Source organism: Ochotona princeps, chromosome 1 (genome assembly GCF_030435755.1).
Source record: "Ochotona princeps isolate mOchPri1 chromosome 1, mOchPri1.hap1, whole genome shotgun sequence".
NCBI classification, from domain to species: domain Eukaryota; kingdom Metazoa; phylum Chordata; class Mammalia; order Lagomorpha; family Ochotonidae; genus Ochotona; species Ochotona princeps.
The window spans coordinates 21,618,338-21,644,026 of NC_080832.1; the positions used below are offsets into that span (position 1 = coordinate 21,618,338).

Here is a 25,689-nt window from a genome sequence, read left to right on the forward strand (position 1 = left end):
CGGGTGCAGGGGCCCAAAGCTTTGGGCCGTCCTCGACTGCTTTCCCAGGCCACAAGCAGGGAGCTGGATGGGAAGTGGGGCTGCCGGGACCAGAACCGGCGCCCATATGGGATCCCGGGGCGTTCAAGGCGAGGACTTTAGCCGCCAGGCCACGCTGCCGGGCCCAGCAATAGACTATTAATTGTATCTCAGCAAAAGTTATAATTTTAATGCTCTTAAAATTGTTAATCATTAAAGACATATGTTAATCAAAAGCATGCATATGCATAAGTGTATATAAAAAATGATAATTTTGTGCTCCTAGGCTTAAATCTAAAATGTCATTCATAACACTGTTGCTGTTGCCAGTGGAGAAAATTGCATAAGACTGAAGCAAGACTACCAGAATATGATGATTCTGAAGTCTATACATTTTAAGCAAAGTGAGAATTTTCTTTCACTTGGTTCAAGGTGAATTGTGATGAGAAGTTTCTATTTCTATAGTCACAGAGCAGGTGCATGGGGGCTGTCTTCTATTGGAATTCTAGTTTGTTGGCCTCTCTTTCCCTGCCAAGTTTCTAGTGGAACCCCGGTCCTCCCACTTCCAACTTGCTATACCTATGAAGTCACTTATCACTATTTAGCCTGTGCTGCACTCTTACTGTTCTCAATTTCTGTTATTTGTAGATTCTCTGCCAAACATTTTAGCATCTAGCACATATTTTTTTTTCTTAAAACATTTTCTTATGTGCTCCCTCAGAGTTCATCTTATATACTTTATTATCTCCTGTAAACAGTTTATTATGCCCAGCATGGGAACACTTTTAGAGTAAGATTTATTTATTTATGTATATATTTATTTGAAAGGGAGAGCACCTGAGGGAATTTGGGGGAGAAAGAGAGTTGAAGAAAGAGAGAGAGAGAGAGAGAAAAACAGAGAGAGAGAGAGACGGCTATGAGAGGAGACATGTTTTCCAAAGAACCACCTTAGTTGAAGTTGGACAGGTGGAGTCCAGGAGCTTGATAACTCCATCCTGATCTCCCATAGGTGTGGTGGGGGCCCAAGTGTTTGTATGATCTTCCGCTGCCTTCCTTGGCATAGTCTCAGGGAGCTGAATTGGCAGTGGAGCTGGGAGGATTAGAACTTGTCCTGTGATATGGGATGTTTGAATCTCAAGCTATGGCTTAACCAGCTAAAGATACCTAAGCAAACATTCTCAATTGGTTGATTGTTATTTCTGTTGTTTGGCTATTAGTGAACTTTGGCACTCACAATATACACTCATTTATAGCACTTGGAACTTATGCGATGCACTCAGTCCTGAAGAATCCATATCTATGTTTGAACAGTCTCCCCTGGCAATTCCTTTGCATATTAAAGCTTTGCAAAGTGTTGTTAACTTCTGGGAATGGATAGAGACTCCCATGAAAGTCCAGGTTTCACTTTTGAGAAATGTTTTATTGTGTGCTAACTCTGTTTGTAACTGTGATATGGTTAGTATTGATCAGGCCTGAATATGTAAGCCTTTTCTGAATAACCACTAGACCCAAACCACAAACATCTCTTTAAATGGCCTGAAAATAGAGAAGAAGGAAAAAAGTGTAGAAGAAAAAAAGGAGCAGAGAGTTTGATTCCATTTTCCTTAGCTGCTTTCTGTTTTCACCTGAATTGCTTACACCCACTCAGCTTGCTATTCTGAACTCCGGGAACCAAAATCTCGGCATCCTGTAGTCTTTCAGGAAACAAGACTCGGATGAAATATTTGGCATGTTGTCTATGTGTTTATTTCATTAGGAAGATGGAGAAGCACACGTCACTCATGCTTTCATTGAACCTGACACGTAGTGTGACTTTCAAAGGAAGGAGGAAAACAGCAACAGTTCCTATTGGCCCACCTTCACACAAACATTCGGGTTCCCCGGTCTTTTTCCTTCCACTTAGCTTTCTCTTCCTTTCCAGCACAGTATCCAGACCTCGTCATGTACCAAGGAAGTCATACATTGGAGAGTACCTTGGGGTTCCTGAAATTAAGGAATATAACACATGGAGTTAATTAACATGTACACCACCATGTAGATTTTTTGCAGTTAAATTTGCTTAAAACATTTCATTAAAATTGAAAGTCATTTACATTTCTCTGTTTTTCAATCCAAACCAATGTCACAGATGGCTGATAGGAGCCATGGGTGGGATGGAGGGGAAGTTGAAGGGTACTACAGACCAGGTCATCCGTGCTATACATCTATATTTCAAGTGAATCCATAGCTTTGTTTCTTGTGTAAGTGTAGTAAGAACATAACATGATTTTATGGGGGGTTATTTTGTGGCATTTGTGTACCTTTTTACTTTTGATTGACCTTTTTTAGGAAATGAAGGCTTGCTTTTTTTTTAATTGAAAATGCTGTTACATTTTATTGACAATCTGACATTATTTTAAAATATGATCAACTGAGAGCAGAAAAATATTGTTCCTGTGGTTATCATTTCTATAGCACATTGTGTTTCAGTATGTTCCTTTTTTTTTTTTTTTGCTTTTTTTTTAAAGGCAAGATTTAAATAGATGTCTTCAATTTGGGCAATGTTTGCCCTTGCTTGAAGTATGTCACTGCAGCCAGGGGGGCAGGGATGGGCGATACGTGGGTGGGGGAATGAGGGGAGGTTTCTTGTGAGCAAATGATAAACCAGTTTCCGAAGGTGGGGGATGTTGCATCCCCAAGCATTTGGAATGGAAGTAGGGAAAGACAGAGAACCAGGAGACTAGCAGAGTATAAATATTTATTGAATATTAAAAGGTAAAATGTCATAAATTTCGAATTGCCTAATAATTCACTGCTTTTAAAAGATTTATTTCATTTGTTTGAAAGACAAAAGTAGCAGAGAGAGAAAGAGCAAGATTTTCCATAGAGAAAGAAATCTTTCATCAGCTGGTTACGCCCCAAATGACTGCAATGGCTGGGCTGGGCCAGGCCAAAGCCAGATGCCAGGAGCTTCAATCAGATCATCCTTGTGAGTGTGTGTGTGTGAGTGTGAGTGTGAGTGTGTGTGTGTGTGGGGGGGGTGTCCCAAGCCCTTGCAACATCTTAGGTATAGTGTCAGGTTGTTGAATTGGAAGGCGAGCATCCAGGACTCCAGCTTGATGCCTCTGTGGCAGGTGGTGGCTGAAGCTGCTGTGCCACAATGCTGGCCTCCCTACAGGGTGTTTTTATTTATTTATTTTTTAACATGGGAAAACCCATTGGACAGCTGCATGCATACAAAATATGTATGTGATTCTGCACAACTCTAATTGCATTCCTAATGCTTATGACTGATTATGGAAAGTAAATGATAAACGTTAATTAAATAATGTAGTTCAGAAGAAGTGAGCGAAAATTTGCTTATCTGAGTTATTTAGATGCTTAAGAATATAAAGGAATATTTGAGGAAAAGACAAAATAGTGTGTAAATTAGGCCTATGATACGTACAAGAACATTCTGAAACATGTATTAAAACCGCCAAACGTGGTCTGGGGCTGCAATGTAGTGTGTAAAACTGTCATGTGGTGCAGCCGTTTGATATGCAGACCAGTTCAAGTCTTGGCCACTGTACTTCTGATTCAGCTCCCTGCTAATGTGTCTGGGAAAGAAGCAGAGGCTGGCCCAAGTACATGGGCTGCTGTGCCTACGTGAGAGACCTGGAAGAAGCTCTGGGTCCTGGCTTTGAGTTGGTTTGGCTCCATGTATTGTAGCCATTTGGGAGGTTAAACCAGCAGATGAACAGAAGTACTCTCTCTATCTCTCTCTCTGTTCCTTCTCTGTTTGTCTCTCTTTCTCCAAGTTTTCTTTCACACAAATATTTTCGTTTAAAATCTGCCTAATGCATGCACCCCAAATGCATGGGATAATGCCATGAGAACCATTAAATGCAGTGCCAGTCATGTTAGTCACATTATGATACTTCAGTCTGAGTGCAAGTTCCATTTAAAACATGAGAATACCACAGAGAGTTCATGGAAAATAGAATTAAAATGTGTTTATTTTGGTGCAAAAATATTTGAAATCCATACATAATTTTTTCATAGTGTATTTTCCATGAAGTGTTTGAAGACCTTTGCTATATTAAGATAGACCTATTTTTACGACAATTTAGGCATAGTGCAATATAGCAAGCTTATAGAAAGCTGTGTAAAACAGGATGCCTTGGCAACTAGGATCATTGTTACAGATGTTTGGAATTGGTCAAAAATATCCGAGTATGTACTTCATGGCAGGAATCCAGTGAGATGCCAGACGTATCACATGATTCAATATTGTAAAATCAAATTAATGGAAAAATTGTTTTAAAAGTTCATACGGCTCTTTAAATTCATAGGATAAATTAGAACATAAATGTAGTCAAATTATATCCGAAAAGTCTTAAAATAACAGTGAAAGATAACGAAATTGTTTTCAATGGGAAAGTAGTTATAGTCACTAATAAAATAAAAAGTAGCCCTGAAGTATATAGCACCAAATCAAGCCACCAGAAGCACTTTAGCCACATTCAGTGATAAATAAAGAAGTTCAGTGAAAGTTGAATGTTTGTCTGCTGCTGGTGGTTTTATAGATCATTTCGAACTTTTGGCATCAATGTGAAACAAAGAGGAAGTCCATAAAATATTTCCACTTTTTGATTTCCTGATCCTATTTCTGATAATATTCTAAGGCTAAAATGGCATTTCTAGTGTTGCCAGTAATAAAAGAACATTTGAAATGTTCTTGAATGTTGGGATGATAAGGGAATGCCTTTGTGCTGAGCCTGTAGGAGCTGGAAGGAGAACCATGTAAAACACGTACAGATAGAAGATGTGCTGATAGAATGTTAAATGAAACAAAGCCAGAATTTGCCAATAAATGTGTGTTATGAGCACATCTATGTTAAAATATACTAGCACAGAGGCAGATGTAAAAATTACAGTCACCCTTCCATATCTGCTATTCTACTTCCATGGGTTAAGTCTACAGAAGCCTAAAAATATTTAGAAAAAAAATGTATCTATACTGAGTGTGTACATAGTTTGTTATTACTTCCTATACTGCATGTTGTAGCTGGCTTCCCAGCTTTTACCTTGTAATAGGTACTATAAATAAAGATGATTAAAGTGTATGAAAGGGTTGGAATAAATTGCAAGCAAGTTCTACACCAATTTATGTGACTTGAATATCCCCAAATTCTGTGATCATGGTGGAACCTTCTGGAACTAAGCCTCCATTGAGGTCTAAAAGTAATATTCAGATGAAAATCAAGATGATTGTCAAGATATGAATGTCTATTCTATGACTATAGTTGGTGTTTAAGTAATGGAAATAAGTATGTTTTCCAGATTAAAAACATCTTCAATGTTACGTGCTTTTGAGGAAAAAAATGATATAACAAACTAGCCAGCTAGTATGATAAGTTAATCCTGACTAGCCATCAGAACTCTGCTTTTAAACTGTTGTTTTGAAATCTTGCCAACCTGCCAGGGTATCTTTCATGTATTACTGTTTCAAGACTTTTTGAGTTGTTTATTCCCATTAGCCAGTTTTTTAGTAGATTGGTAAAGAGGCAAGCTGATTATAACCATGATGGAGAGGGTGTTGTAGCCTCTGTCTGCTTTTGTTCATTCTACCATGACTGTCTTCCTTTCTTTCCTGTCCTGAAATGAGAAGCAAAGTTAAAATAATTGGAGCTGAACAAATGATTGATTTTTTGTTTTGTTTTGTTTTCATGAGGCAGGGCTGCTGTACGATGCACAGGGAGTAACAGTGGAATAATAGGTAGGAAACAGGCTTCCAGCTGCTGCTTGTGGGCCAGTGGTGGTGATGCCCTAAGTCTCAGTTTCACCAGCAATGGAAGAAGGGTTGATGACCAAGAAGGGTTTTTCCAGTTCCACAAAGATAATTATGACTCCTTAGGTTATCCTGGGGAACAGTCTACTGATGGAAGGGCTTCCAAAAGAGATAACTTACTGTGTTCAGCATTGCAGCACTGTCAGCGGAACTGTGTCAAGGTGCATCCTGGTAAACTTGGGGAGCCTGGTTTCTGTGTACCACGTGGGTAAACAATTGGCTACAGAGAGCCATGCGAGCCCAGCACTGTGGTAACAGATGACTGATTACGTACAAATAACTGAGGCCGACCTACTGGTGACAAGCATGATCAAATATTAGCTAATGATGAATTGCCCCATTGTTCAGACCATGGAACTGACAGACACACACAGTTATGGTGTGTTTAGACTTTCATAAAGCCAAACTATTATAGATGGATGGTCTTCTTGGTGGTCTTTTCCCCCAAAATTTGGTAAGGCAGGTAGGAAATACAAGTGAAAAATGAGGAAGTGTAAGCTCAGCTTCTTTCATTGTGTTGTACAATTGCTGTAAGTGTTGCATTCCTGTGTGGTATAGAAACTGTAGGGAATCTTTGACCATGTTAGGGTTGTTGTTCAGTTTTCAGGAAATGTGGTGCTTTGTACACTGCCTGTTATCTGCTACTCAACAGCAGACTTGTTTTTTTTTTCATGCTACTCTGACAGTCACTGAGTGAATCATCCATGCATATGGTAGTATACTTTTTGTACTTTGCTTTTGAACTTTGATATGCATGTTTAAGTCACTACTTTAGGCACACTTTAAAGAGTGAAAAATTCCTAAATTATTTAAAATAATTTAAGACCATTCAGACAACCATAATTATGTAGAAACACTATCATACTCTAAGACAGGTGAAAAATCTGTTAACATTGACTTAATGATGGCCTATGCTAAAAATGTTTAAGACGTCTTAGAAGGCAAGAATAATACAAGAAATGCTCAGGATGTTTGTTGATCTAGACTTTTGTACAGGTCAACTACACATTCTATGTTGAAAAATCAGTGAGAATAGAGTTTTTTTTTTTAATTTTGTTTTGCATTATGTGAGTTTCATAGGCTCTGGGGTTCCCCCCCACCCCTCCCCATGCCCCTCCCCAATGGTGGACCCCCCCACCCCGTTGCATCATTGAGAATAGAGTTTTAAGAGCCTTAAATTGTTTATGATTATAGGGGAAGTGCACTAATTCTTCCTTGAAAAATGACTTATTAATGATTTATCTACATTTTGCACAAAATCATCTTGGCATTTACACAGCAGTGATGTTGTGAACTAATTAACCAAAATTATTTGAGAGAACATTTATAACTTTGTCCTAAAATATCAAAAAAGTAAAAATATATATATTTTCATTGCTCTAGCTATTCAAATGTGAAAAATGTGTGTTGCATGGTGCTGTGGATGGTTGTTTAGGGGCTTGTTTGTTGATTCTGTATAATTAAAAATAACCAAGCCGTTTGATATATATCTCGTCATACTTACAGCAAGAACTCCAGAATAGTAACTATTTATCTCTATTAATGAAGAAGTCTTTTGAGAACATATCCACATGACTTTTCTAGATGACTGTTTCTTAAATAGCAGTATGACTAAAATCAGAGCATGGTTTCTTCTTAGTACATATAATTATTACTACTTGCCTTTTTCCCTTGTAAACAACATTTTTTTTTGAGGACAGTTGCCATCTAATACTAATGGACAGCAAATCTGCTTCAATCTTCATGTTTTTCCTACTGAGATTATGAATTAATTTTACTAATGTGTGTAGTGCAATCGAGGGCTGACAGTATGTGGCTAATTATGCATTGCAAATGAAAAATCATATATTTTTGCTTTTGGAATATAGCTTTGAAGTTTCACTTGAATGTCTCTGTGTTTGATGCTCTGGACATTTTAAAGTGTTAGTGTGCTTTAACATACTAAACCTGTCCTGGGAGATCTGGTTCTGGAGTAGCTGGAAGCTGTCCAATTTTCCGTCTCATTTCTGTTCTACCTCCTAGCATTTATTTCAGAAACTCTACAGTTGAAATATTGCTTGTTTTTTTTCTCAAACCTTCTCTGGAAACTCAATATTTGAACTTTAAAAAGGTCTTCTGGAAATTAAATGGATAGAATAAATAGATTTTGTTTATAAACAATAATTAGACTATTTAGCAGTCTGCTAACATTTACTAAACGCTTTCTGTGGGATATAAGGTGTCATTTTCATAGTGATTCAGAAATTCACACTAGTGCATTTTCTCTAAGACTTCTTGATCATTATTATATTAAAATGATCTGTCCAGTTATTGGTTGCTATGATCAACAGGGGTTACATGTAGCTAGGGCTTTATGGTTTTCAGCAGCTGTAGTGTACACATTTGCATTGTGTGCGTGAATCCTCAGAATCAATGAGTAAAATTCTAAAGTAATCACATGTATGCTTATCTTATTTCTAATTTTAATATTTGAACTAATATTAGACATAATTTACAAGTGCCAATCAATCCTGAAAATAAGCTCTTACGTTTTCACACTTTGTTTCACATTATTTTATTGTCTTCTTTGTGCTTGAGTATTCATTTTATCCAGAACTGGAAAATTTAATTTAGTTGCTAGCTGCTTTTGGTGTTATAATTTCAAGTAGCAAAATAACTTAATAAAGGGATAGTAGGTGTGATTCAATTTTTGTATTATTAACATATAGGTCATATAATACTGCTGTAATTTAAATATCATCTTTTTTCGCCCCTTATCATCCTTAGGTGCAATCTTTGAAGTTTCAAAAAGATGATGATAATCAGATCTACTTGAAGAATTAACCAAATTGATTTGGGTGCAACACTGCTTTTTTTTTTTTTAATTGATTCTTTAACATTCAGTCACTAGGTAAGTTTAACCAAGTGATTTATATGTGGTTTGACCTACATGTTACTGGAAAGATTTATCAAGTACAATATTAAATATGTTTCATATGAAATTTGTGACAGAAACCATTTGAGGCAATCAAAACCTGTGATAGATGGCTGCTAAATGAAAATATTATAAACCCTACTGAGTTTTGGAAAAAATATTGAAACCGTTGAAGAATAGAAATATTGTCATTAGTAGTTTGAACCAGTTCTTTAACTTACGTTTTTAATGATGATGTACTTGTAATCTTGAAGGAATCTGAGAATGTCAGATTTTACTTTGAGATTTTAATGTGTAATTGTGTTACATTTTATCAGATTCAAACCTTAAGTATGAACTTTCTGAGAAAACTAACACCCTTCCTTGTGTTAGGCCTGTTTCCTCCGACAAAAAGTTCCATTTCTGTGTTAAGCCTAGAAAGTTTCAGTAAAGATTGCTAAATTCAGTTTCCTTGATGCATTATGTTGCTGTATAAAGCTCCAGAGGTAGGGAACTTACAGCCATGGAGACTTTAGGCTTTTAGCAAATTATTGGTACTGCCAAGTCAAGATTTAGTGGGAACAGGACTTTGGCTACTGTTAAAATGTCACAATAGTAAAGCTTGCTCTGTCAAACAGATTTTTGGCACCAGCACTTTAAATGATGCTGATTTGGGGGCTTGAAAAAGAATTTAATCCAGGCAGACTCATGCTTTAATTAACCCTTTACACAGTAAGGGAAAGTTTGGAAGAAAAAAAGACTGTGTCTTCCTAATTCAGGATGCAAGGTTTCAGCTTCTAAAATTCTCAATTTTATTGATAAGTCTAAAGTTATGCACTTGTTTTTAAATTTCCCTCCAAATAAACCTGAACTATTTTAAAATGCGGTGAATGATAATGAACAAGAAAGGAAAGCGTCTAGTCATTTGGGAAGCTAACTTCCAAATCCAGCGAACCAACAGTGTCTGTGTTACCTGTGAACGTCGCAAGGCCTGGTGATGCAGGCAGGCTTGTGGGGATGCAGACTGGTTTAGCTTGGGCAGTGCCAACATTGTCCCTTCGCTTCACCTGAAACCGTCTTCCTGAAGCAATTGCCCTGGAATCTGACTTCTAAGCGTTGGAACATCCAGTGAGTGTAGAAGTGTCAAATTTGGAAGCTCCAGAGATTCTTCCTATTTTGCCCTCTCAAGTCGATTATGCTATATTCATTTGTGGCTGGTAAGTTTTATTGTTACAGGCACACAGTGGTGTTTAGAAAAAAATGTGGATGATTAAAGGGATATAAGGCAGTTAGACAATAAACTCACCAGGAAGAAAGAGGTTTCAGAAGTTTCAAAAGCAAAGCTTTGAAACCTTCAATAGCTATACTAGGTATTAGTAAATGAAAATTAGTACTTTAAGTAACTCACTTAGATGGGTTTGTCTGCCACATTTAATTTGCCATCTTGCAAGCAGGGCTTTTATAATTCTTCCCAAAGATCCCAACAGTGTTCAGGTTAAATAGCAATGGGTAATACCCAATTTAAATGATGCTGAAGAGAATTCCCTGTGAGTGCCTTTGGAAGACTGGACAGTGCCCTGACTTGAAGCTCACAGGACCTGATTACTTATCCTGCTGAACTCTGGACTTCAGTGGTGTAGTTAGTGTACTGTGATCCCTGGGCTTGAAAATCTTTATCATTTTGAGTTACGTAAGGATGATGCTTAGTTATAAGATTTTGTAAAGAGTAAACCTGTGGCAGGTCGTAGTGTTGATTCCAGCGATGAGAGTAGCTATTCTTGCAAGTCGCCATTTAAACATAAGAAGGATTATATTAATCAAGTGGCTGGCAACATGGACCTAACTCAGAGACAGGTACTTTTCCTAATTAACTAATACTTATCATTGTTAGTAGGCATTTTGTCAGAAATTTCTCAGCTTTTTTCACAATGTGTATGGAATATACCATCAGAAAATTTTTGGATTTTGTTAGTGCACCCAACCCAAGTGAGGTTTCTCCTCAAACAATAAAATCTTCAAAGTTGCCCAAATTTCCCTAATACAGATTGGCATTAGAAAGAAAATAATATGCAAGAAAGGAAAACCCACAACTCTTAGGGTGATTTTCCTTTTATGGCACTTTATGTAAAAGATGGTAAATGAGAACTGTTTTATATCTCACTGTTTTTCTTCAAGTAGCCTGTGGACTCATGTTGACATTATTTATTTAAAGCACCATTAGCTGGAGTCTGAACCTTTAACCACATACTTAGATTTGCTTATATTCTCTTATTACATTGGCTGTAATTATTTAAAATCATGTAAGTGATATTTCTACCTAGGAAGGAAGGTGAAAGTTATTAACATTCATTGGGTACATTTTTGTGAGCCAGGTTCTGTGCTGTATGTACGTAATCCTTTTAAATTAAGAATTAAGAATCCCATATCCATTTGAGGATACTGAGTTTCAGAGCAGTGATTAATTTGCTAAGAATTACATAGCTATTACTGTTCATAATTTTTGGATTCAGAAACGATTTAAGTCTTACTTTAAAGTATAAACTCTAAAATGAATAATTGTCCAGGTATTTTTATGGAAACTACCAAATTTACAATTTTCCCAGATTTGTTGTTCATCTCTAGCTCTTTTTCTCATTTAATATGCCATTTTTACTTTTTTTCCTTGTTATTACACTTATTAGGAAAATAGTAGGGAGGAAAACTTAATTAAGTCTATTTGGACACATTTTAGCTGGACTTAGAAAGATATGATAAGGGTGCAAATTAGATCTGCTGTTTTTTATGGGTTCAGTGTAACTTCCTTTGCTATCATATATAATCAAGTGTGGTGTTTACAAGCCTCCCCTACAATCTGGCCCCAACAAAATGGTGCTGTTTATAGAGTGTCATATTAGAGGTTTTCAAATACATACAGCTCTTCTGCTTGGCTATTCCTCATCCACTTATGCATTTGGTTATTTATCCATTCATTTTATTCACCATTCAGCAGCCATTAATTAGACCAGCAGTACCAGCAAAGTGCATTTTGTAGCCATCTGAAGCTGACTGAAGGTGGCTTTCTTTTTTCTTCATAGTATTTCCTATTGTGTGTCTTTGCTTTTGTCCCCTCCTTCAGCTTGGGTGTAGGGTGGCAGTGTGGGAGAATCACTCATCTTTAACTCTCCATACAGAATTGACACAATGGACTTTCTGGGAAGATGTGTACTACTATTTGGGCAATGTGTTAATGTTTACAAATGGCATGTATGTCAGTCACCTCATTGGAGGCTATAACAGTTATGTAGATATTGCTCACACTTTGTTTTATGATGAGGAAGCGTAGGCTTATAGGGATGGGAATGGGGGTTATAGTTGAATGATTTACTCAAAAGTCACAGTAGTAGTGAGTCATAGAACTAGAATTCAACCCCTGTTTCCCTGACTTAGATTATAGGTCATGTTCACCGACAGGTCATATCAAGCTGCTTGGCTGGCAGTCACTGTTAAATATTGGCATTTTATTGAATGCTCACTGTACATTGTTTAGTGTGATTCATACAAAGAAGGAGAAGCCATATTGAAGTTTCTTGGGAGAGTCAGATCTCATTCAATAGAGAATTCTGAGGTACTCCAAATGCGAAGCTATGTAGGTACAATGTGTTTTCCAGACCTCTGAAGATTTTGCCTGGCCAAGGGTGAGAACAGTTAAGTTTACCTCCAGGTTTCCAAGCAACATCTCTATAGATCAAGAGTGATCTCTGAAATCCTGACTGCCTTTGGCTATTACTGTTTTTATTATAAATCTCCAAGTTAGGTACTGAACAGAATTCCCATTTAAAAATCTTTATTTTATATATAAGCCTGATTGACTTCTTATTAATGAATTAGCAAAAGAAAAATTAACTTTCTGAATTGCATTTTTCTGCCTCCTGAATCATTTCTTATGAATTGATCCACTTTATTGATGTTAGAATATGGTTAATTCTCTTAGTTCAGTCTTACTTATCTTCCTCCTCTGCCCCAAAATGCCCATTACATTGACTGTCCCTCCAACTGTCTCTTTTTGTAAATATGTGTGTGCTTATAAAGTGAAACTTTCATCTCATGGGACACACTTTAAAGGACAACAAATAGATTTGCAATGTATTGGTGTCCTTTTCAGCCTTTTAAAAGCAATGATTGAAAAATCATAAACATATGATACATAGCTAGTGCATTTAATAATGTTCGTTGTGAGTTGCTTTTTAAAATCATTTGATGGCTTCAGAAATTAATGCTCAGGCAGATTCAATTTTAATGATGTGATATGAATAGGCAAGTCTGATATTTACTATATATCTAGAGCAGAATCATAGGAACAAGTTAGTGATCTTTTAGTGAATTGCTAGTGATTCTTTTAAAGGGCAAAAGACTATTCTTAAAGTAAAATAACAATCCTCTTCCCACAAAATCAAACAAACCTAAACCAAAGCACCTACATTTCCACACAAAGATACTTTGTTTTCGTTGTCTTGACCATGAGTACAAAAATTGGGTAGCTATTGTTTTCTATTAAACTCTGAAATTTGTGATCGTTTGGATTTATAGTATTCTTTCTATTCAAATCCCAGTATCTGGAACATTCAACCTCCATCTGAGACACTCTGGAATGATTGAAGGAGCCAGGCTTTGAATTCGGAAAAAGATTTAATGAGACAAGCTAAAATATGGCCTCAAAATGTGCTAGGTTCCTGGAAGGAAGAAGCAGGTGTCCACGTCAGATGAAGGCTGAGCACAGCTGTCCATGGTGCAGGACTCAGGGCTCTGCACATGTGGCATCTGGCTGTGCTGAGGAGCCCCTGTTTCTGAGCAGGAGCGGTGTATGCAGAGCTGCAGTTCAGCAAGATAGTTCCGGCTGGTCTGTGTGGGATGGCATTGGCATAGGGAGTGGAGGTGAGGATGGGGAGAGTGGGGCAGCTGTCACAGCAAATGCAGAACCACATGGGAGGCACTTCCTTTAATTCCCACAGAAGCTGTCACCTGATATTTGCCCTTTGTGACTCGTCCCACACTTACATCACAGATGAAGGTGGTGCACAGTGAACACTCAAATCCTAAGTACAGGCAATTGCTTCTGACTTCCTCCAATCTCCCCCTCAGTTGCCTCACTTTGCAAGTTTTACATCGTGGTGCTGTAGCTTCAGCACAAAATTATATTCCTTGAGTCTCTTTTGGCTTTTTGTGCAGGTCACTTCCTGCTGTAATTGATTCTGGATTCCATGTACCCTAGGGCGCTGGGTCCAGACTTGTCGCTTTGGAAATTTGCCATTTGGACGCAGAGTACCCTCTGATCTTTGTTCAGTACTGCTAGACAGGCACTGACAGTCTGAGTTGGAGTGGAAGCAAAGAAGATTGACAGGCCGCAGATAATGTGAGGGAAAGGGCACAGAAAGTCAGTGTAGGGCTGCTTGACTGAGGACAGAAGCAGTGTGTGTGTGTGTGTGTGTGTGTGTGCGTGTGTGTGTGTGCTCACATGTGCACACACACAATTGTGTGTAACCTGGGGGTGGGAAGTAGAAAAAACCTGTTATGATGACTTCAGGCTTTGATTCTGAGAATTTGAATATTATTTTTAATAGAAAAAGGGAGGTAAGAAGATCCTGGTATAAGTTGATTTATGATGAGTTTGGTCACACACCAGTTGCAAAGCATGCATTTCATTGTATACCTACAAAAATGTTACTTTTCTATGACTTCACTTTTTCTTTCCCATGCAAATTTATAGTTGGTAATTGGGTTTCACTGGGAGATAGGGGTCTTCTTCCTCTTTTTATTGACCTTTTGGCGCCTTAAATATTTACAAGAACTCAGCCTGGTTTTAGGTTTTCTCAGCCTTAACCCTGCTGAAATCCCCCACAAAATTACTTCCTCAGGAACGTGTTTCAGAGGAGTCATAGCAGCCAGAAATGCGCTTTTCAGCCCCCTGAACTAAAAACATAGAGGAAAAATAGCTGTCTTTTCCTTTTGGAGAGCAGGATCGTTACCATCTCACGACTTGATGAAATAACACAGCGAAAGAGCCTTCCTTGGCAGGCTGCGGCACATAGGGAATGCACAAACATGCGCGTCTCCGTTTCTGTAATGCATGCGACGGAGGCAGTCCAGCTCAGGCAAACAGGGAGCGAGGGCGGTTTAATTGAGCTCTGAGAATTGGAAAAAAAAAAAAAAACTACCAGCAAACTGAACCTAGAGTTACCCTTTCAATTGGGGATATTTCTAGCAGAAAATGATAGATTCTTAAATTGGATGATAGCAACGAGTTGTCCGGTTCTGATATATTTCACCCCACCCCCATCCATAGAACATTTTCTAAATTTCAGAAGAGAACCTGTTTATTAAATTTTTAAGACCTTATAATGACCTTGTATTTACCATTTGTCATTACTGGCTACACTAATGATTAAAGTAAACATTTGATAACTGGAGCAGTAAGTGTATTTTAGAATTTAATCCATAAAAAGATTTCCATTAACAGAATGTTTTGTGCAGAAATACATTATTCATTGACTGTAGCAGAGCTTGATTCTGTCATCAGCCTGAAGTAGAAATTTTGAGATCATCAATCCTCACTGATGCCAATACTCAGTTGGCTTAAGCTTTCATTCTTTTTACATGGAACCTGAGCATAATTGGCTATTTCTAAAAGTCTTAATCAGTTCAATTCAATGAATATTTCTGGAATTTTTGGCATATGAATATTATGTTCTGATGCTGTGGAGGAATACAATTATGAGCAGGTGTGTATTCCAGCTTCAAATTGTTTATAATCCCTAAAACTTAGAATACAACTACTACATATCCAACATGCATATAAGAAATCTTACAGAAGTGCCTTCTGAGGTGAATAAATGAAACCCTGTATAAATTCAGAGAGGCAAGATTTCATTTTCTTGTGGGCATATTGGGTTGGGGGCTTGAGATTAGAAATATTCCCAAGGAAGAAGGCTTTAAACATGGACAAGAGATTGACAAGGAGGCAGAGCTATATTCACACAGGGAAAGCGCTAGGATGGATGGTATTAGTGTGAACATGGAATAAAAGTAACTTCATATGTCTAGGAGTCACTGTTGGTAGGTGAAGAGGAGACTAAAAGGAAAGAAGAGGAAGGTAGGGCACGGGGAGGCCTGGGAACTGTGAAGTACCCTGAATATGGTTAGCATATCAGTGTAACAGGAGTAAGAAGAACCTGCAGCAACTTTTGACATAAGGAGTAACATGATTGCAGTATGTTTTTGAAAGCTCTATCCACTGCAGATAGCACCTAAGAATTGGGAACAGAATTGAGAAATTCTGGAGAACTTTTGCTGGATGTTGGCAAGCTAGAAAGCCATTGGACTCATCTCCATGAGGGGTAATATTTAAATTCTGAACTAGGATGGATGTATAAAAGGAAGCAACGTATGGGAGAGATACTGCAGATAAAGTATAAATTTTGACAAACCATTGGTTTTGAAGGTTGGGAAACAGGAAGAAATTAAAGATTCAACTCAACATCTTTAGTATGCTTTTGAATTAATGGGTTTTCATGGAAAGCCAACCACATGCAAACCATGTGCATGATGTTGAGGCATTTATTGAAAAAATGAGAATGGTCCTTTTGCCAAATGGCTGAAGATATAAAATGTGCTCAGTTAACTAAAACCAAAAGTGGCCATTATCAGTGTAGTAATGGAAGCTAATAGGGAGCTATAAATTCTGACATTGGAAATGTGGGAATCTTATCAAGAATAAAATAGTTCAACTGTTCAACAATCAGAAGATTTCAAAGCACGTTCTTGCCAGGAAGGTAGCTGAAAAACTCAGAGGCAAGTCAAGCTAAGGGAGGAGGAATTCAAAAGAGAACAGGGAACTTACTGAGTTCCTATGGTATGTCAATCCTGACCTGGAAGTTCTGTGTGTGTTTAAGGAGTTGTGTTCACAGTTTGTAATGATGCAGTTACCACCCAGTGTTGGAAATCTAACAGAGCCCAACTTATCTGGCAAGCTAAGGGATGCAGGTGACTTTGAAGAGTTTCCCATATAAAAGTGGAGTGGCATTGTTCTAAAGGTTGCGACCTGTCTTGAAGACAAACTGAATACACCAATGAGAGGCAACTGTAAGCCTTTCTTAGTGATTTTCCTTGGATGGGTGTGTACACCTTAGTAGGTGCTGAGGCATTTGCTGTCTTAACAGGCCTTCCTGCAGAACATGCTAGTCCTGACAAGCCTGGGCAAAGTTTCAAATGCTGCTGCAAAAGTGTTAGACGCCAGGTTTGTTTGTACAAGTCAAAGAACTTTACACTTGCTATCAGTTTCCCTCCCCCTCTGTGCTTCCTCCTTCCCACTCCTTCCCTTTGGGCACCCAGCTGATACTGGTTAGCACGTTAGCCACACCCTTGGCAGAGTGTCAGGGAAGTCCTTGGGCTCTCCCTGGTTCTTGGCGCATATGGACGGAGATTTCCATGGAGAACAATCTAGGGAAGTGCGTGCGTATGTGTACGCAAGCGCGCACACACACACACACACACACCCCTCCCCTAGTAGTTTTTTCCTGTCCCAAAGGATATTTATTTGCTAATAAGTAGACAAAACACACACTCATACTCAATCTTACCAGGTCACACCCGACCTGTGAAAATACAGGGCAAGGATGCAGTATTTTACAGGAGGTGGTAAGGATACTCTAAGTTAACATGAGAATATTAGTAGAACTTGTTACAGAAAATTTCAAAAATTATTATAGACTAGAGTTTTTATCCCATGAAAGTATTCTTTGCTGTTTTTAACCCCAAAAGGTATTCCACCTGGCGGGGTGCATCAACTGACCTGTGAAGTTAATAGCAGTAGGAATCCTCAGAGCTTCTGAAAAAAATTGTTTTGTGTTTTCTTTAGGCTGTACCTGTTGGCATGCTCCTTTGATGAGAACTGAGCTGCCCAGATGTCTTCTCAGCTTAGTTCTGTCTATCTGATGGGAACCCCTGAGACAGATGGCACCCCAAGTGCTCATAAATACATGTAAATAGCCCCAAGGGATTCTCCGAATGAAGGGGGCATCTTCCAACTTTGGCAACACTGGCAAGATCTTTGCAACTAATGTTTGAGTTCTAAAGTGCAAGGAACCACTGGGCTTAAGGCAATTTCTCAGGTCACAGTAAATATGAGAGTCCTTAAAGAGGAATTTTTTTTCTCACCTCTTTTCCTATTATGATTACCTCTGCTCAGGCTTTTATTTCCTACTTTTCTTCTAACTGGCAATTGTAACAGACAGGTTGGGTCAGGCAGGTTTCATCCTACTTCTATTTTAGTTTATAATTTCTGAGAAAAGATCTTTGCTTTTTTTTTCCTCTGACTTGTTTTGCAGTACATATTGATGGATATTTGAGCAAGTTCACCTATATTTGAAATACTAAAAAGCTCAAGTTGAACTGAAAGACTGTAAACTGAGACGGTCTCTGTGATAGAACTCCTAGTTTTGGGTTATTGTTTCCAAACTTTTTCTTCCAAGGTAAATAAAAATACGGGTAAAAATTTAGAGTTTGTATAGTTGATTAGCATATCAGCATATATTTTCAACAAGTTACTAAAAGATATGAACTGTATATCAGCTTCAAAGTTCATTTTCATATCTTGAGATGGTCCAACACAATTTGAAACTGTTCAACAGGCATCAATTTCTGCAGAGTAGATATTTATGATTGCAGTATCATCTACAGAATACACGAAAATGCTTTCATTGAAAAAAAATTAAACCCAAGTTTATTTTGGCTCTAACAAACTTTGAAATACACATACAGTTTTTCCTAGTACATATTTTTCATGTGCTTTTAGAAGTTCCTTGTATGTCTTCTTTTGCCTATTATCTATAGCCTTAGCGGCGAGGACAAGAACTGGCCTGATGTTTGCATCTAGTTCATATGTTCTTTCATTCAGTATAGGGATTCAGTGAGGTTAGGTTTTTCATTATGTTATGTACAAGATAGACTAAATGTTTTTAAATGCAATATTAATGGGGCTTACTAAATAATATGCAGAATTGAAAGGTTGTATTGAAGCTGATAAAATGTGTAATGCATCATTTTGATAATTCATAAAATTTCCTTTACTCATTCACAGGCCAAAGATACATGATTTTTTGGGAAATATCTTGAAAGTATGTGTGTTTTTCTTCACTTTAAAAATATTACTTATTTTTTTAAAAGGCAAAGTGCCAGAGAGCAGGAGAGAGAAAGAGAAAAGAAAGCAAAGAGGAGGGAGGAGTGAACAGGGCTTGAAAGGGGGAAACCTTCCATCCACTAGTTTTCCCCAGATACCTGCAACAGCTAGGACTGGGCTAGGCTGAAACCAAGAACCAGGAAGTGCCTCCAAGTCTCCCATTTGACTGTCAGGAGCCTAGTGTCTGGACCATCTTTGCTCTTCTCTCAGGTGCAGCAACAGGAAGCTGGATCAGAAACAGAGCAGCCAGGACTTACACCTGCACTCAGAGGGGATGTTAGAATCCATGCCTTGAGTTAGTCTGCCCAGCCCGATATGTGTTTTTAAATGTGCACATGTTGTGAATCTTAATCAGCTGATACACTGACTTGAAAAACTTTTACTAAAACTTCAAAAACTGTCAAAAATTTTTTTTTAGCTATAGTAGTAATGGAGTTGTTCAGAGTCCTCAAAAGAGCCTCTTAAGTTATTTAAGTATACATATAAATGTTTTTTCTTATGAATTAAGAATTATATATACATAATGTTTATATTTTAAGAAGTGTTTCAGATACTGAAAGGAAATTTCTGAATTGTATATAATTTTAAGTACTTTTGTTTCTTTTGAGGAGCAAGTCAGCCCTATGTAACATACAGGATATAAAGATCTGTTCATTTAGGATTCTGCTTAGAATTTATAAACAAACATGTGGTTGAACATAATTGAATCATTAATTTGATGACTATTACTTTATTTTAAATTTTATTAGAATTGTAATAATTTATTATATTTGCAACTTCACTGCTGTATTTGCATCTGTTTCATGCATTTTGAATATCGTGAAAAGATAAAATAATTGATGTCAAGATTGGTGCTGTGAATTGTTTCCTAGGGCAGGTGCAGTTGGTCCACATTTTTCAGAAAACACGTTTTTAGTCTATTCACAATAGTGTTACATAATTTCTCTCTTAGCTATCTTAGATAATTCAGTATAATACTGCTTCCCTAAATTCCCTCTCCACAACTTATTTCCCCCTGCAATAATGGAATTTGCAGAGTCTATGGAATTGTACCATAAAATTAAAATTAAATTAAAAATTAAATAGAAGGGGAAAAAGGAGTGGTGTGTTCATAAACTAATGGGTTTCATGAGACTAAGACTACAGAATCCCCATCTCCTTCACTCTCTTATCTGTTTGCATGTGTCCCCACTCTCTGATATGCACTGGCCTGTATCTGGCTAATGGGGACAGAGCATTGACAAGGGCATCCTGTTGCCTCCTTAGCCCCTTGGACTGTATCTGAGCCATTGTGTTACTTGGCTATGAGGTATTTGAAAGAAACATCATGAGGCTCTAAATAAGAGAGGAGGCAAGAAAACTTACTCTCATCACAGTCTTGAAGGCAACTTGCTGATCAGCCAACTTGTTCTGGGCCTTAAGAACATACAACTGGAGAGAAGGTCATGGCTGCCGGTATTTGTTATGGCCTCTTGGAGTAAGAGTTCACATGGGAAGCCCACAAAATTGCTTCATTTGTTCAGTGATGAAATCCTAATTTGTAAAGAAAATCAGGTTGCCAAGGATTTCATCTCACTTGTTCAAGTCATAGGTTTGGTGAAAATAATTGTCTGTCTCGTTTTTATTTGTTCTGCATAGTAATTAAATTTTCTTTAAGTGAAGAATTTGCAGTGACCTGTTGGTGAATTTTGTATGGTTGTGCTTGACAAGCTCTGTTTATTTTTATTGTTTGCAGACTTAAGATTTAGATAGACTAACGGCTTTTAGATTCCCCACTGATTTTTTTTGTTTGTTACGAATTTTTGCTCTGTAGAAAGTAAATATAAGCTATTTTCACAAAGTTTATAGAAAGTAAATGCATACTGTGAGAAAACTATATGTTGATCCAGCAGTCTTTGCACCATTTAGGTCTACTATGTGAGCAGCAGGGACTCAAACACTTGGGAACTCATCTGCTGCCTTCCCAGGCACATGAGCAGGATGCTGATTTCAAAGTAGAGCAGCTGGGACTGGAAATGACACTCTGATATGGGACAAGTTGTGTCCAGCAGCAGCTCAACTCACTGCTCCCCATTGTCTATCCTGCCCTTCTCTTTATTTTCCCCCTCAAAGAAGGTCTTTGAGGCCAAGTCCACTGTTATCTGTCGTTGGTCTGTGTACCTTCTGCCCTGCTGCTCTCTTTTCCAGAGCTGGTAGTGGTAGTGAGTGGGGTGTGGTCATCTCCAGCAGGGCTTGTCTCTGCCCCCTGTGGCAACAGCATCCTAAGGATGTTGTCTTAATACAGCTGAGGGGGGCAGGCAGAGGAAAACATGCTTGTTTTGGCTGTGATTACTCTCAGGAGAAATATTTTAGCCAATCCAGTGCTCTCTCTTAGTTTAATGTAGAACTATCCTCACATTGTTTCCTCCTCATTTTAAAATGGAGAGCTTCCAGAAGTAGCTACAGAAACAGTATAAAATTCATTCTCCTATATAGTTTATTTCCTGAGTTTATTGGAAATACTGTATCTTTCTGTGAATGATTCTAAGCTGTTACTTTAGTGCCCATTTTACAGGTGAGAAAAGAGGCTCAAAGAGTGCATAAATCTGTTTGGTGTTATTTGGATGTTTAGTAAGTGGCAGACATGGATGTAAGGCAGATTTCCTGGCTCTAGAACCTGTGCTGTGAGGCACTGAGCAACATGTTCAGTTACCACTGCAAGGCCTCACATCACAGTTACTCAGTCTCTGTCTTCTTTGGGGTTGGCCTAGAAGCGTGGAACCTTTTTGATTTTTTAAATTGTGCTAGGAGGAATTCTTATCAGTGTTTGGCAAGTACTTATTGTGTGATTTGGTTCAATATCTGCTCAACTTTAACTCGTTGCTTCTATGTACTCTGGAAAAGTGGGGAGGGAATACAGGTTTCCGCTTGCAAAGTGTAGCAGCACTGGGATATGCTGGATGTGGACGTGCTCTGGCACCATTTGAGAATGTGATGGCACTTTGATCTTTGGCTTTGAAATCTCTTTGACAACTGTGGCAAGTACACCTTTGCAAATTCATATCTGAATTTCAATGTATTAAAAAAACACACTTGTTAGTGTGTCTCTTGTTTAACACTTGGTGGCATTCTGCCAGCTAGCTAGAAGTCTGGGTGGTTGCTGAGAAGCTGAACTGGTTCAAATCAGGTGTCCCTGGATGGCCAGATTCTGCCATGTACCAGGATGAGAGGGTGGCAGGGGCTGTGTGTGTGGGGTCAGGAAGTGTGTGGTACCGCTGGGGTCCCCAGGCATGCGCAGTCCAGGATGGCATAGGCTGAGGCAGAGGGAACAACTCACAGGGAGGAGGGAGAAGAGAAAGTGAGGAGCAGAAAGAGGGATTTTCAGATTCACATTGCAGAAGTGCACTTAGCTTCTGTGATGGACTAACACATACTGTGTTTTTCTGAGACTTAAATTCATGAACTGTGATTTAAACAGATCTCAGGGCGCAATATCTTCCTTTGGGGCTTCTGTCACAAACCCTGTGGGGTCCCCTCAGATCTACAAATGTTTGGGATGTTGAAAGATATTGAAACTAGATGTGGATTTTTAGAGTAGAAGGTTCATGTAGTATTCACGCTATCAATCAAAATTAAAAAGTCATGATTTTGTTTTGAAAATGGGACACACACACACACACTAAGATTGTTGAGAAAGTCCACGTGAAATGAAATTAAAAGGTCTTTATTTTGGTGCAAAATTTAGAAATTCATGCATAGTTGTTTTTTCATGATATGTATTTTCTGTGAACATTTTTAGTTCCTATGTGTGAGTTGTTAATTCCCTACTTTTGTAGTAACTGTGTGTGTGTGTGTGTGTGTGTGTGTGTGTGTGTTGAGAGAGAGAGAGAGAGAGAAATAGAGAGAAATAGAGAGAGGCAAGTGTGCGCCTGGTAAAGCAGCCGTGATAAGGACAATTAATCAGTCTTCATACAGCTGCTTCCTGACATTTCTGCAAATTGTTGTGGAAAAATTAATGAAGGTTAGATCAGTAATGGTTTCAAGCTTGGCCAGTGGAAAGTATGACAATGTTTCCATCAGCAATTAAATTGGGCTGCTTTTTTCTATAGGGGAAGTGGTATGATGCGTGTTCTCCACAGGAAATGGAAAAGGGCAGCTGAACTGAGTGTGAGCTCAGGTATGGGTGGGGGCGCGCTCCTGGATCGGCACCTCACATTTGACAGACCTGTCGGAGGGACAGTGCTATGCAACACAGAGAAATCCCCATTAGAAACAGTATGAGAAGGTTGGCATTTTTGGGATCTGCTGTTTCAAAAATGCAGATTCGCGATGAACCTACACATTAGGAACCTGAAAGTGGAGTTTATGACAAACAGAAAGTGAAACACCTATCTAATTTTATTTGTCAGGCGGAAGGTGGTTCAGTCCAGGCTCTGTTCACATCCTGTGTAACCCTATGGGATTTTCCCCAGTATTAGTTGAAAATTTTCCCATAGGGTCACACAGGATGTGAATGAAAGTAAACACTTAACCAGCATGATGAAAAGGAAATTAGCTTTCTAAATGATCCTTTCACTGTTAACATCCCAAGGAGTTATTAGTAACATGGGTGAGGGTCACTTCACTGTCTCATTATCAGGTTGTTACATTATTAATAGAATTACTAATCCTCTTCCCTCTTAGTATAAGATTTCATACCTGAAATTAATGCAACATGCATACTTTTCCTTTCAGAAAGCTGTTAGAAAAAAAAAACCTGGCAACACTCTGCTCCGTGATCGTTGGCTGTTTTGGGAAGGGAGATTAATAGACCGTTTGAGGATGCCAGGAAATCCTGATTCTTCCAAAAACATACATAGAGATACAACCTGGAAAGTTTCACATTTTGTAAACGAGCTTGAAATCCAGGCATCTTTCAATAGACTGAGTTCTGAAGTATTTTTTTATGTGAGAAATAACTACAAGTGTGAGATGTCAGTTCATTTTAAGTAAAGGTTTTATGAAAGATTTTTTTAAAGAAACTTTAACTGTGGCAATAATGATTCTTTCTCTTTTGTATTTTAGAAAAACTTCCTCTCTTAGGAAGGGAGCTTGTAAATTGGACAGAAGTGTGTTTGAAGCTACGGCATTCCATCTATCTCAGTTATTCCATATCCTATATGATGGTATTAGTGAAGTGATTTGTCTCTTGGCAAATAGCCCCCCCCATATGAATGTGTGTGATCTTCAAAAAGTGCATGGAAAATATGTATTATTAAAAACTCATTTATGGATTTCAATTTTTTTGCGCCAATATAAACTTACTTTTTAAATTTCACTTCCATGAACATTTGATGTGACCTTGTATGTGTATACTTAAACACAGAAACATACATATGCCTTTCATTTCTTCTTTCAACTTTGAGATCTAATTTAAATGTCACTTTGTTGCAAACATTTTTGCAAACTCTTCAAGGCGATTTTTTTTTTTTCCGCTTCGCTTGCCTAGGTGTTTCTCTGTTGTATTGTAAATTGCATTAGTTTTATAATTATGCTATCATGTGTTGTTTTTATCTTGGTGTGTGAAATCTGAGCGTCTTGTGCTTGGTACTTATGAATAATGCTTTGTTTATGTCGATACATGTGGTTTAAACTCAGTGCTTAAGACTCATAGGAACTCTGTTAAATTACTATTCATAATCAAGTGCTGATGAGAAATGAATTAATAATTATTGGAACATGTGATTGTCACTAGATTGACATAAAGGGGAGTTATTTCCAAACCAAGGTAAAATGATCAGCGCTCAGCCAAGGTAAAATTTAGTGTGAGAATGGAGCTTTTAGTGAACATCCATCTTTTCTAACTGTGGCTACAACCACGGGGTATTCTGAACCAGCCTGTAGCCATTTTGGCTAGAGTTCTCAGTCAGGGTGATTAACAAGTGATTGAATAAAAAGAATGTAATTTATTTTCCAAAATATATAGATCTAATATCTGAAATTTGGAAAATGTGGATCTTCACAGCCTTGGGTTGTGCTGTTGGTCAGAGTGTGTGGTTGGTACCAGCAGCATGGATTATTGGCTTAAGTTTCTGCTTGTAATACCTGCATCCCATACCAGGATTTGAGTCTTGGCTGTCCCAATTCTAATCCAACTTCCTGTTAATGTGCTTGGAAAGGCATGCTGAAGTCCCTGCTACCCACCTGTAAGATGATTGTGTTTCTTACTCCTGTCTTCAGCCTGGCACAGTTCTGGCGCAGCACTGGCTGTTGTAGACATTTGAGGAGTGAACCAGTGGGTGAACGATCTCATTCTTTATGTCTTCCATCTCTTTTTCTGCATTTCCAATGAGCAAATCTTTCAAAATAGAGACAATGTGGAACTGGGGCAAGTTGAAGGATGCAGTGATCTGCCTGGCTTCTCAGTCATTCTTGTGCTGTTGGCTAATTCAGTGCAATGACCAAAGCATCATTCTTCAACTCTCATTCTTCCATATCTGCTTACGAGGGTGCTTCAAAACGTTCATGGAAAAATAGATACAAAATATTAGTTTTTAAAATTGAAATGTCAATAAAGTAGTCACAGGATGTGGTTAAGAACTTGCATTTTTTAACGTATTGGTTACTCAAGACCATGTCAAATAATTCCATAATGTTGTAAATTGTTGTTGATGTTATGTTGTGGCTTTTAATTGATCGGGATGATAGTCTGCCAGCTCTGCCTTCAGACCAGAGATGGTCTCCCCAGGAAACCATTGAATTTATCTTGACAATAAGATGCTGGAATCTATGCTTGGT

The 25,689-nt window shown here is 38.1% G+C and overlaps 1 protein-coding gene across 7 annotated transcripts in view; it reads left to right on the top strand.

Annotated features, from left to right (window-relative positions):
- HIVEP2 (HIVEP zinc finger 2) overlaps nucleotides 1-25,689 on the top strand; it is a 191,847-nt gene that overhangs the window by 103,255 nt on the left and 62,903 nt on the right. For all 7 annotated transcript variants that reach the window (XM_058669217.1, XM_058669441.1, XM_058669284.1 and 4 more), the window contains one exon: nucleotides 8,597-8,720. The gene's annotated coding sequence lies outside the window, so the exon portion shown is untranslated. The remainder of the gene's footprint in view (nucleotides 1-8,596; nucleotides 8,721-25,689) is intronic.